Raw genomic sequence first — 12,438 nt, 5'->3', positions numbered from 1 at the left:
TATCAGCACAAACGATAATTTTTACGGCACAAACCAGCACAAACCTAGCACAAACGAACAGCAGTGTTATTTTAATATTTTGAATGAGACGGGGGGCCAACTTCACACAGGTTATGTAAACAGACCCCTTGTTATGCAACCAGCACCCCTAGAACGTTCAAATCGTGTCAAAATGGTCTCTATCGTTAGTGCTACGTTTGTGCTGGTTTGTGCAGTCAAAAGAAATGTTTGTGCCACTATAGTTTAAAATAAATTCCCGTTTGAATTCTCTCATGTGACTACACTCAACCCCTCAACCACCTTCAAATCGCGTCAATATGGTCTCTATCGTTAGTGCTTCGTTAGTGCTCTTTTGTGCTGTTAAAAGAAATGTTTTTGATACTATACTTTTTAAATAATTATTAAAACTTGATTTTGCTATGTTGTTTTGTTATGTAACAGCCCTCTGTCAACGTCAAAATGTCATACAAATAGTCTCAATTGTTTGTCCTAAGTTTGTGATTTTTTTCTGCTATATTTGTACCAATTAGTAAATGTTTATAAACTATTGTGAAGTGATAAAATAAGGGGGATATGTGAATGAATGAATCCCAAAAGGATTTGTATGAAGGCCACTGATTGTCCGGTAAGAACAGATGATGTCAAAGTCCTAATAACAAAATAATAGCGGTATGTATTTCCACACGCACACTCTCAAGATATGGATGGCAGGATGAACGTGATTTGACTGATGAACACGCTAATGATGACGCTCTCCTCCAGCTTCTGTATTGACAACAACTGGACAGGTGGGTCAGTCAGGGGGGGTGCGGGGGACCATGAAACTGGACTTGGATAGCCAGTGAAGGTCAGGATCTCTATGGAACTCTGGGATCAAGTGATTGGGTGACCTCTCTATCGTTCCCCAATCCCTTTTGACCTGCACAACGGGGTGTACAGCTGGAAGCCGCTGGTAGAGAGCAGGTTTTTGAAGAGGAGTAATGAGCGACAGGATTACTGAACACCACAATAAAAGGTAAGATATAGCACCCAACATTACAATTGTGCCGCTACAATTACTTTAAATACGGAGAATGGCATCTCCGGCCTTGCCATGGGTGTCGGTAGGGAAATTACTAGGGGAGCCAAAAACTCCTTAGTGCTGCTTGAACGTTTTGCGCTAGGAGTAGCCTACGAGGGCACATTGTACCTCATCACAGGGGAAAGGGCGTGAGGAGTCAGACACGAGGAGACAAAGGTAAACAAACACAGGAAGAAAGAACACGTGACAACACAAGGGAGACAAAGTTATAAAACAGAAAAAGGGCAGAGCACAGACCTGACAATAGTATCACAAACATTTATTTTAACAGCACAAACCAGCACAAACCTGGCACAAACGATAGAGACCATTTTGCCGCGATTTGAAGGTTGACAGTGTGGGCTGTGTGCATAACAAGAGGGCAAAATCAAGTTTGAATAATGACTTAAAAAGTATAGTATCAAAAACATTTCTTTTAACAGCACAAAAGAGCACTAACGAAGCACTAACGATAATGACCATATTGACGCGATTTGAAGGTGGTTGAGGGGTTGAGTGACGTCACATGAGAGAATTCAAATGGGAATATATTTTAAACTATAGTAGCACAAACATTTCTTTTGACTGCACAAACCAGCACAAACGTAGCACTAACGATAGAGACCATTTTGACACGATTTGAACGTTCTAGGGGTGCTGGTTGCAACAAGTGGTCTGTTTACATAACAAGAAGGGAAAATAAAGTTTTATTAATTACTTAAAAAGTAAAGTATCAAAAACATTTCTTTTAACAGCACAAACCAGCACTAACGTAGCACTAAACATAGAGACCATTTTGACGCAATTTGAAGATGGACGGGGGGCTGAGTGACGTCACGTGAGAAAAATCAAACTGGAATACCTTTTAAACTATAGTTGCACAAATATTTCTTTTGACTGCACAAACCAGCACAAACGTAGCACTAACGATAGAGACCATTTTGACGCGATTTGAAGGTGGAGGGGGGGCTGAGTGACGTCATGTGTGAAAAATCAAACGGGAATGTCTATGAAACCATAATAGCAAAACAATTTCTTTTGACGGCACAAACCAGCACAAACGTAGCACTAACGATTGGGACTATTTTGATGAGATTTGGGCGTGAACGGGGGGCTGGGTGACGTCACATGCCAGAAAATGCAATTTTGAATTACTCACAATCCATACCAGCACAAACGATAATTTTTACGGCACAAACCAGCACAAACCTAGCTAAAACGAACAGCAGTGTTATTTTAATATTTTGAATGAGACGGGGGGCCAACTTCACACAGGTGTTTACATAACAAGAAGGGAAAATAAAGTTGTATTAATTACTTAAAAAGTAAAGTATCAAAAACATTTCTTTTAACAGCACGAACCAGCACTAACGTAGCACTAAACATAGAGACCATTTTGACGCAATTTGAAGATGGACGGGGGGCTGAGTGACGTCACGTGAGAAAAATCAAACTGGAATACCTTTTAAACTATAGTTGCACAAATATTTCTTTTGACTGCACAAACCAGCACAAACGTAGCACTAACGATAGAGACCATTTTGACGCGATTTGAAGGTGGAGGGGGGACTGAGTGACGTCATGTGTGAAAAATCAAACGGGAATGTCTATGAAACCATAATAGCAAAACAATTTCTTTTGACGGCACAAACCAGCACAAACGTAGCACTAACGATTGGGACTATTTTGATGAGATTTGGGTGTGAACGAGTGACGTCACATGCCAGAAAATGCAATTTTGAATTACTCAAAATCCTTACCAGCACAAACGTTCATTTTTACGGCACAAATCAGCACAAACCTAGCACAAAAAAAACAGCAGTGTTATTTTAATATTTTGAATGAGACGGGGGGCCAACTTCACACAGGCTTAACACCTCCATTTTTGAAAGCATTCTTAGGCTGAATCCCATTTCTCCCCCTACCCCTTCGTCTCTCCCCTTCCCCTCCGTTTTGCGCGTTCATGTGGAGGGGTAGGGTTGTCCCAATTCACGTTAAGACAGAGGGGTAGGGGAAGGGGAAGCGCTTTCTACCCCTCCAAACGGAGATTTTCCGAGGGCACACTTCAAACGGAGGGGTAGACTGATTTCCCTCAATGCATTGCGAACCCGTGATCATTGAAGAAGAAACATCGCAGGAGTCAATTTAAAAATGTCGGAAACAGCAGGGAAAGCATCACACAAATGAAAGTATTTTCTTTGTAATTCATGATTTTAAAACTTATTTGATGAAATGTTGCATTGTGTAAATAACAGCTGCAGGCGCCATGTTTGTTTATGTCTGGTGAGTGACAGCTGTCGCTCTCCGGTAACGTAACAGCTGACGCTTCGTACTGATGACGTACGTAATTGTTGAAGTGCTATCCCAATTCGAAGGGCTAGCGTTTCAACCCCTTCGGCTACCCCTCCGTTTGAAAAAGCGAAGGCAAAGGGGTAGGGGTAAGGGTAGGGGTAGAGATTAGAAATGGGATTGGGCCTTAGTTTACAGCATTTTTTCACACCTGCCTAAAACTTTTGCACAGTACTGTACATTTTCTAGATTTGGATGTAGAAAAATGACAGCCCAACCAACATCACACCTTGAAGCATCACAACTTGATGTAGCATTTGCTGATTTGGAAGGGATGGAGGTGTGTTAATATTACACTCTGAAGGTCATATGTTTCTGATCTATGTGCAGTGTTGGGAGGTATTCTGAATACAAAATATGAGAAAAATGTATTTAGTTAGTCACATTTTCAATGAGTTCTATTCACAATACAGTAACTTTGGCCAATGTAATCAATTACTTTTGCAATCCTTCTCATATGAATTTTAAACTGAATTTGTAATATTTTTGTGGAAAACTAAATGTATAATGTTACATCAGTTCAATCTATGAAGTTTAGAAGTGGGTTTTTGCTGGCATCGCCTATTGGTCTTGCAATCTCTGAAATGGAGGCTTGATTCACACTTCATAAAATGTAAAACAGCGCTGATGTAATCCAAGTATTTAGAATGGAGTAATGTCATGGAATATGTTACAAATTCGTTACAAATTGTATTTTAGGGCAAGTATTCTGTAACTGAATACATTTGAAAAGTATCCTTCCCAACTGTATCCAAAAGTAGTGTTGATTCATGCAATTACACCCACATGAAATGCTACACCAAATGCAATGTAATCTCAATTAGTATGAATAGTAATATCGACTTGGCCCTACAACACCAATAGCAGCCTCCTCAGTGAGGAAGAATTTCAACAAGGTTTTTCCAGGGCTATTGAGGTTTCTGTCCAGTTATTATGATGAGTATTTTTTTGTTTTAGTTTATGTTTGGTGCTTTTTTCTGTGGTCTGGCCAAGTTCTTTCTCACCAAACCTGCCCAATGAGCACAAACACATTTGGTTTGTACTAGAAATTACAATGACTGTGTTTACATGGACAGCATTAATCTGACTATGGACCTTGTTCTGAATAAGGTAATATTGTGATTAAGATGTTTACTTGAGTTGTTAAAAGAATACTCTGTTTATATACTATCACGAAAAAAGTAATGCATAATTATAGTGTATTGACATACTGTATAGTGAAATGGGCAACTCCTTTTGCTCTTTCATGTTTGTTTACATGTGTAATACAGAGAGAGGAAGGAATTGATCCAACACCTCGGAAAAAGAAAAGGAAGAAAAGGGACACAGGTGCAAAAATACACTTGACAACGCGAAACCAAGAAGGCTTTCTGGTCTCTGAGCAACGCAAACCAAAGACAGGTATATTTTGTTGTTTTCATGACTATTTCTTTGGTCTTTGTTGTGCATAGCAAAACATTGTATGTTTTTGCTTTGTTTTAGATCAAGCTGGAGGATCAGAGGCCTCAACAGCAAGTCACCCTACTAAATTTGGTGAGCTATTTATGCTCCTTTTATCAGGGACATTACTAGACACAAGTTTACTTGTCAATGTTACTAGATAATGTTTGTATAATGTTAACTATGGCATCAGGGGTGATTTATTGAAGGTTGTAAAAATACCTCTCAATCTGTAAACCTTACACTTTTTCTAAGATGTTTCCAATATGAACTTATGAATGATATGTGTATTTGCATTAAAAATATGTATTTGCATATTTGTACATAAAGGCGTTAAAAGATTGATTGTTGCACCAAATGCAAGCCCAATGGAAGCCTCAACTATTTAAGAAATCGTAGGAGATACAGATTCTCAACAAGTTTTTGGTAGGTACTTCATACCTTAACCAATTAACCATCTTAACTCTAGTTCTGTCTACCATGTCTGACTTTATAACAATTAATTGTAAAGAGGAGACATAATCAGGAGAAGAAATCCCACACACTGTCCATTTTGTATGCAATTATTTATTGTTACAATGTTTCGGTTGAAGTATTGAAGTATGAAAATAAAATGGATTTTTAATGTTACATCTTTAGAATGTTAAAGTGTAGCCTTACAATGACTATTTGCTCCATGTGTTCTTGAAAAATAAGTTTGATGCTTTTGTTACTTTTTGTTACTACTTTTTCTTTTTCTTCTGCCAGATTTACAATTACAAATCCTTCAGGATGCACTAGACTGTGGCACTGAAACCCACAAACCAACTGCATCCCATGACTGGGCTCTTAGAAAGTCACTGTCGGGAGGTCGCTGGCGTGCAGCAAGACCCAAACTTTTTGAGAACTTGCTGGCATCAAATGTTGTGCAGAGTGGTCTGTGTAACCACTGCCACCTGAAGGAAGCAGTGGTCAGATGCAAAGACTGCTTGCCGTTAGCACGTTACTGTGGCACTTGTGATCTTTCAGCACATAAAAATCTTGTGCTCCACAACAGAGAGACACATACAGATGGTTACTACAAATCAATCCCACCATCAACTGGTATTAATGACCTTGATGGTCAAAATATCCTTTATGAGAAAGGTAAAATGGATTGAATACTGATATTGATTTGTCCTTTCGTCTTTGCAGTAATATGGTCTTTCTTTCTGATTGAATATTGGTTGATATTGATTTGTCCTTCCTTCTTTGTAGTAACATGGTCTTTCTTTCTGTTAGTGTGTTTACTGCCAACGACACTCCCCGATAAAATCTGCGATTGTGATCGACAAAATCGCTTTATTGAGAAGGGACGATCAGTCGCCCTCATTACTTTCAATGGTATGGTGATCTGACCCTAATTTGTATGCGTTCATTCGTATGATCTCAGATGCATCAGAGTGTAGGCTATGGTTACTGGCCTGGCAGTATTCATTTTCAAACTATTTTTCAGATTGATCTCTTCTCCAGTTTTGAAGAATTTAAGATCACTGCACCAGGCCTGTCCAGACAAGCATTTGTGAAAATGCCTGAAAACCGCTCACAACAGTTTGGAAGGGTAAGACTACAGTAACATAGCCATTGTTCTTTATCCAGTCTCTAGTCTGCATGTCCCATTGCTTGATGTTTTCCTACCTCCAGAGTGGTAATATATCCGGCGACGTCTTCCAGAAGGCATTTCTTGAGTGGACGTACTGCCGGCATGAGGAAGAAAAACTCTTGGCCATTGATAATTTCTCCTGCCCTGCATGCACCCCAAACACAAAAGCAGTGTCTGCTGATTGAAATCGAAAATTATATCGCTTCAAAACAGCAAAAGGGTATATCAATATTAATACCTTAAGGTAGTGAAAGTCTCTTTGCACATTTGTTGTGTTATGACAATGTTTTCCTTTTTACAGCGTGGACGAACAACCCTTTTTTGATGGCGTTTTCCTTGCCAAGGACAAAGACGTTGGGTCATTTGTTGATTGTGTTCGAAATAAGCTCAAGCCAGTAAGATATTTGTTTGTTTTCTATGCTGTCCTTTGAGTTGAACATGAATGGAAGTGGCAAAAAAGTATATCAAATTCAGGGGGGCACATGCTGATAAGTCCCCTTATTCTGGGCTACATTGCCCAAGGTTCAAGTCCGGCCTGTGTCATGTCCCGATCCTCTCCCCACATCTTCTCCTGCTCACTTCCTGTCCAAAGCCTCACAAGCTTCTCTGTCCTGTCAAATAAAGCATAAAAAGCCCATAAATAAATCTTTAAAAATAAAGTATATCAAATTCAAATTTCACTTTACAAAATGTTCAGTGGTTAAAGTGGGATTTGGAAAATTCTGAATTTGGTGAATGGCCAGCTGGAAATGAACACTTAGTTCTGACATTTAGATTTGATTTAAGTGATTCAAACATTTAAGAATATGTTGGCCTGTAGTATTTACATAGATTTGGCCATTAAATAACAACACTGCAGACTAACTATATAACTATAACTAATATAGCTAAAGTTATATTAAAATATGTTACTGTTCAGTTCATTATCATGTACTATCTATTGCTTGATAGAGAGCGTTAGAGAAAACAAATAACTCAGAGCCTTATTCTTTCTTTACGTTGTGTTTGTTGCCCTATTTAAAATATGGAAGTTTGACATTAGCCTACGTCACCTTGAACTCCAACATGCACTCGCTCCGGCTGGAACAGTCTAAATACTTCAACAAGTTGGGGAGTCACGTGACCATCTCGAGGGATGCAGTAGTTTCTCAACACAGCTCCGCGGTTCCCCCTATATATTGACATTTTAACCGCATATTTCAACTTTTGGTCGATTTTATTGTTTTTCTAAAAAGTTTCCAACACATTGTGATGACTTCAACATTGAGGAAGACGGCTGCTAAGCAGACAATGTCTCGTTCAGTCGACAGTGAAGAGTTAGCCGAGCTAGTTAAGCTAGCAGTCGCAGAAGCTATCAAGGAAGCTATCCCTAAATTCGTGGATGATGTGGTGGCTCAACTTTCAGCTAAAACGCAAGCCTTGGTGGCAGAACAAATGGCAGAATTTAGGAGCAAAATGGTGGCCATGCGGGCTGACACTTCAAAGTGTATGGAAGTCATGCAGACAAGTAAAACCCGCCTGGGTGAGGTGGATGGCCGCCTCTCTTTATTTGTAAGTAAGTTAACTGCCATATGTGCCAGTCTGGAAGACAAGGTAACTGACATGGGAGACAGGTCGCGCAGAGACAATATACGAGTGCATGGGATTCCTGAAAACTCGGATACATCAAATCCGCTTACCTATTTGTCTGCTGCTATTCCAAAGTGGTTTCCGAAGCTTGGTTCAGTGGAAATCATGCGTGCACATCGGGTAGGTGCAGCAAAGGAAAATGCTAACGTAAACCTTTTCCTCGCACTCTCCTGTTGAAGCTGTTAAGGTTTACCGACAGAGATAGGATCCTAGGCGCCGCACGGAAAACAACGGTGCAGGTGGATGGAGTGGCTATTCGCTTTGCTCCAGACTACAGCACACAAACTTTCAGACGCAGGCTGGCCTTCTCGAACTCCATGGATACTTTGCAGCGGATGGGCTTTCGCACTTTTCTCCTTTACCCTGCCAGGCTGAAAGCAATGCGAGGAGGAGCAAGCCATTTTCTCAACACTCCGCAAGAGGCGAATGATTTCATTGAGTCTCTCGATGGCTAAAAACGTTTTCTTTTCTTTTCTTCCCATTAAGGTAATAAGAGTAAGGTACTTTCATTTACTTAATACTACTGTATATAACTCTGCCATGCGTCCTAAGTTGGACTGTTTAATGCCAGAAGCAAAGCTGACTGCGCGTTTTTTTTTTCTTGTATATTTTGTCATTATTATCATCTTCAAACTCTTAATGACCAAAGTTACTTATTATTTTTTGTCATTACTGTGGTATCCTATGATATCTATAATGGGGGGTGGGGGGCTGCGGGAATTTGAGGATGATGCTCTACTCAAGGATCACGGGTCCAACGTTTAGGGGAACAGCAGACTCTTTAAGAGATGTCTCGAATGTGGGTTATAATTATATAAGGGTGTGATTGTTATTCAAGCACTCTCCCGTTCAATGGAGAGGGCTAGGGTTGTGGCGACAGGGTTTATCAGGGTTGGTATGGATCTCTCTCTGTTTTTTTTCTTCTTTTACTTTTTAATTGCTGCACTGCTCAACCTCATGTTTATTGTATGTATATCAGAGCATGTGAGCGGAGCGGAGCGTGGAGCGGGTGGTGGAGCGGAGCGGAAGAAATAGGTTGGAGCGGGTTGGAGCGCAGAGCGGTTTTAAATTCAAAGGCCGGATCGGTGATTTCACTCTGCTCCAGTCCGCTCCGATTTTAACTGCTTCTAGCGGCTTATAGGTGGTTCACGTAGAATAGAATGGGTTTCAATGGGAGCATCCAAGCAACCTGATTGGATAAAACGCGTCATGTGAGACCCTCTCCCCCCCCCCCCCCCCCCCTGCAACACTGGCTCGTGTGCCCGCGAGAGTAGCAAGATGGAGTTTGGGAAGTACTTCGAAAAGCTAGGTGAAAAAATAAAGTCGTTCTTGCTGGTTTGAAATAAACTGTTTCTCTGGTTGTTGGCATTTGCTCAATGGAATAGACTTTACTTAAATTCATGTTTGACTTAAAACCTAAGTCAATGCCTATGCTGTAGTCTGTGCCTATAATCGGTTATAGTCTGTGTTTCAACTTCACCACGGAATCGCCAATGTTAGTGACCATATACAAGCTAGAGTGTTATTTCTGAATGTTACTTACAAGCCTAATACATATATTTGACTCTTGTCAACATATATTCATGATTATAACCATATACAAGTATTGAACTAATTTGGGATAATTTCGTTTTTTATGAGTTACATCAGTGTCTGCATCAGAGGGAGCGGAGTTCTCCTGAAGTCAGTGGTTATCTTACATCTACCTATACCCAGTAAAAGTTACCTGTCCCAGCTAATTCTTTGAAACACCAGCGATTCATTTATTACATTTTACTCACTTTCCCTAATCATTTGTAATAAATACACCACTCTACATCGCAGTTTTCGTCAGTGCCTGTTACCAACGATAGTTGATCATTTTAGCTATTTGTGCTAGTCTATCTTTATAACGTAGCTACGTTTCAGGCAGGGCTGTATGGAGTGGGCTAGATAGCTGTTTATCATACCTGGTCGTAATTGATGACTCAAAGATGACTTGTTAACTGTCCTTGTACTGTTATCACATCTTCTAGTACCTTTTTACGATATTGGAATGAGTTTACGGGTATTTATCTAAGTGTAAACTTTGTCAGTTGTAGCTTTGGGTAATCCTGCAGTTGTAGGCGATTAGCACACAAAACGTTCCTGCAAAGCGATGGGTCTGACGATAACTCAGATTTGTTTACACTTTTATTGGTACAGCAAGATAAACGTGACACTTTTCGTTCAAAAACTTGACAGTCATACTGGTTTAGGCCCATTATTATCAGCAGGTTAGGTGATATGACCGTCCGTTTGTCTGCATCATTTCGAGTAACTGAATGAGACTTGACACATGTATCGGTGACATCATTAAATCAAACGCCATTTGTCCCAGGGCCCTGGCATAATTACATGAAGGGAAAATGTCAGAAAATAATTTCTCCTAAAAATTTGAGCGGAGCGTGGAGCGATTTCGCCGGAGCGGCAGGAAATTTAAGATGAGCGCGGAGCGGTTTTGAGCGGAGCGCCCTGGCACAACGTTGAGCGGCAGAGCGAATGAGCGGACATCCTCCTGAGCAGGGAGCGGAATTGCGCGGCGCTCCGCTCCGCTCACATGCTCTGATGTATACAGATTAATTTTCTGATAGATAAACATGGCTAAGTTACATTTTATTAGCTGGAATGTAAATGGGCTAAATGGCCAAATTAAGCGTACTGCATGCTTAGACTACCTACGTAGACAACAAGTTGATGTTGCTCTCATACAAGAATCCCATTTAAGAACTGCTGACACTAATTGCTTCGCAAATAGACACTACTATGTGGCTGCCTCTGCATCCCTGAACTCTAAAACCAGGGGTGCATTAGTAGTACTGAAACGCAACCTCTCATTAAATATACTAGAAAAGTTTGGAAGTGAGGATGGCAGGGTTGCATACATTAAAACTATCATTATAGGATGTAAATTTGCCTTTATCTCCATCTATGCCCCATCTCAATATGAACCTGATTTTTTCCCTAATCTAAACACTGTTTTATCACATCTTCAAGATTTCTCACTAATCATAGGTGCAGACATGAACGCTTGTGTAAACTTAGCATTGGATAAGTCTCTTCAACAGTCTACTTCCACACAGTTACGTGCCTCCAAGGACTTGAACAACTTTCTTTCAGCTCTTAGTTTATCAGACCTATACCGTACAATTAATCCCACTTTCAAAGAGTACACCTTTTACTCAGCCAGACATCAGACCTTCTCCAGAATAGATTATTTATTAGCTTCACCTACCTCTTTCTCTAAAATTCATACTGTTTCAATTAAACCCTGCTCATTGTCAGATCATAGTTTAGTCTCAGCTCATCTTACCCTCCTGGGCACTCCTCCTAGAGCATCACGCTGGCGTTTCAACACCTCTCTTCTCAAAAATGAAGATTTCTGTGTCTTTTACAGCAATGCACTAACATTATTTATAGAACTTAACATAGGTTCAGTGGGGGACCCCAGAATTGTATGGGATGCAATTAAAGGCTCAATAAGAGATTCATCAATCTCTTTTTCCTCTCACCTTAAAAAAAGCAGACTCCTCAAAATAAACACACTGGAAGGCGCCCTTGCACAACTCGAGGCCAGACGACAGAGTACACAAACTGATGCCTTACTAGCTGAAATATCTGCAACTAGAACTGAGTTAAACTCGTTACTGAGGCAAAGGGCAGAGTTCTTAATGCATAGAACTAGGAGAACATATTATTTCAACGGACCTAGGCCAAGTCATTTATTAGCTTTAAGACTGAAAAATAATGAAAAATATTCTAACATCCTGGCCATCAAATCACACCTTCGCACTTTAACTGAGCCTGGTGAAATTAATTTAGCATTTAAAACTTTCTATTCTAATCTTTACAAATCTGAAGTAACACTGGACTCAAACACTTCAAAAAACGTTTTCCATGGTCTGGATTTGCCCTCTCTCTCCGAACAGGAGTCCGAAAAACTAAATTCTCCCATCTCCCTAGAAGAGTTACGAGAGGCTCTTGTCCACATGCAGAGAGGGATATCCCCAGGCTGGGATGGCATTCCACCGGAATTATACCTTGCTTTCTGGGGCATTCTTGGCCCACCGCTGTTGGATATGATAAATACTGCAATTGATAAAGGTGTACTCAGGTGCTAGCTCAGGTGCTAATACTGCTATAATCACGCTGCTTCCCAAGCCCAACAAAGACCCTTCCCAATGCAGTATTTATAGACCCCTTTTCCTTCTAAATGGGGATGTTAAACTCTACGCTAAGGTGCTTGCGATACGCCTAGAAACGTATCTCACAAAATTGATTCATAACGACCAAACTGGATTTATTAAAACCCGATTGGCAT

This window comes from Sprattus sprattus (genome assembly GCF_963457725.1).
Source record: "Sprattus sprattus genome assembly, chromosome: 8".
Taxonomy (NCBI): Eukaryota; Metazoa; Chordata; class Actinopteri; order Clupeiformes; family Clupeidae; genus Sprattus; species Sprattus sprattus.
Note: the sequence above shows the minus strand (reverse complement) of the source record.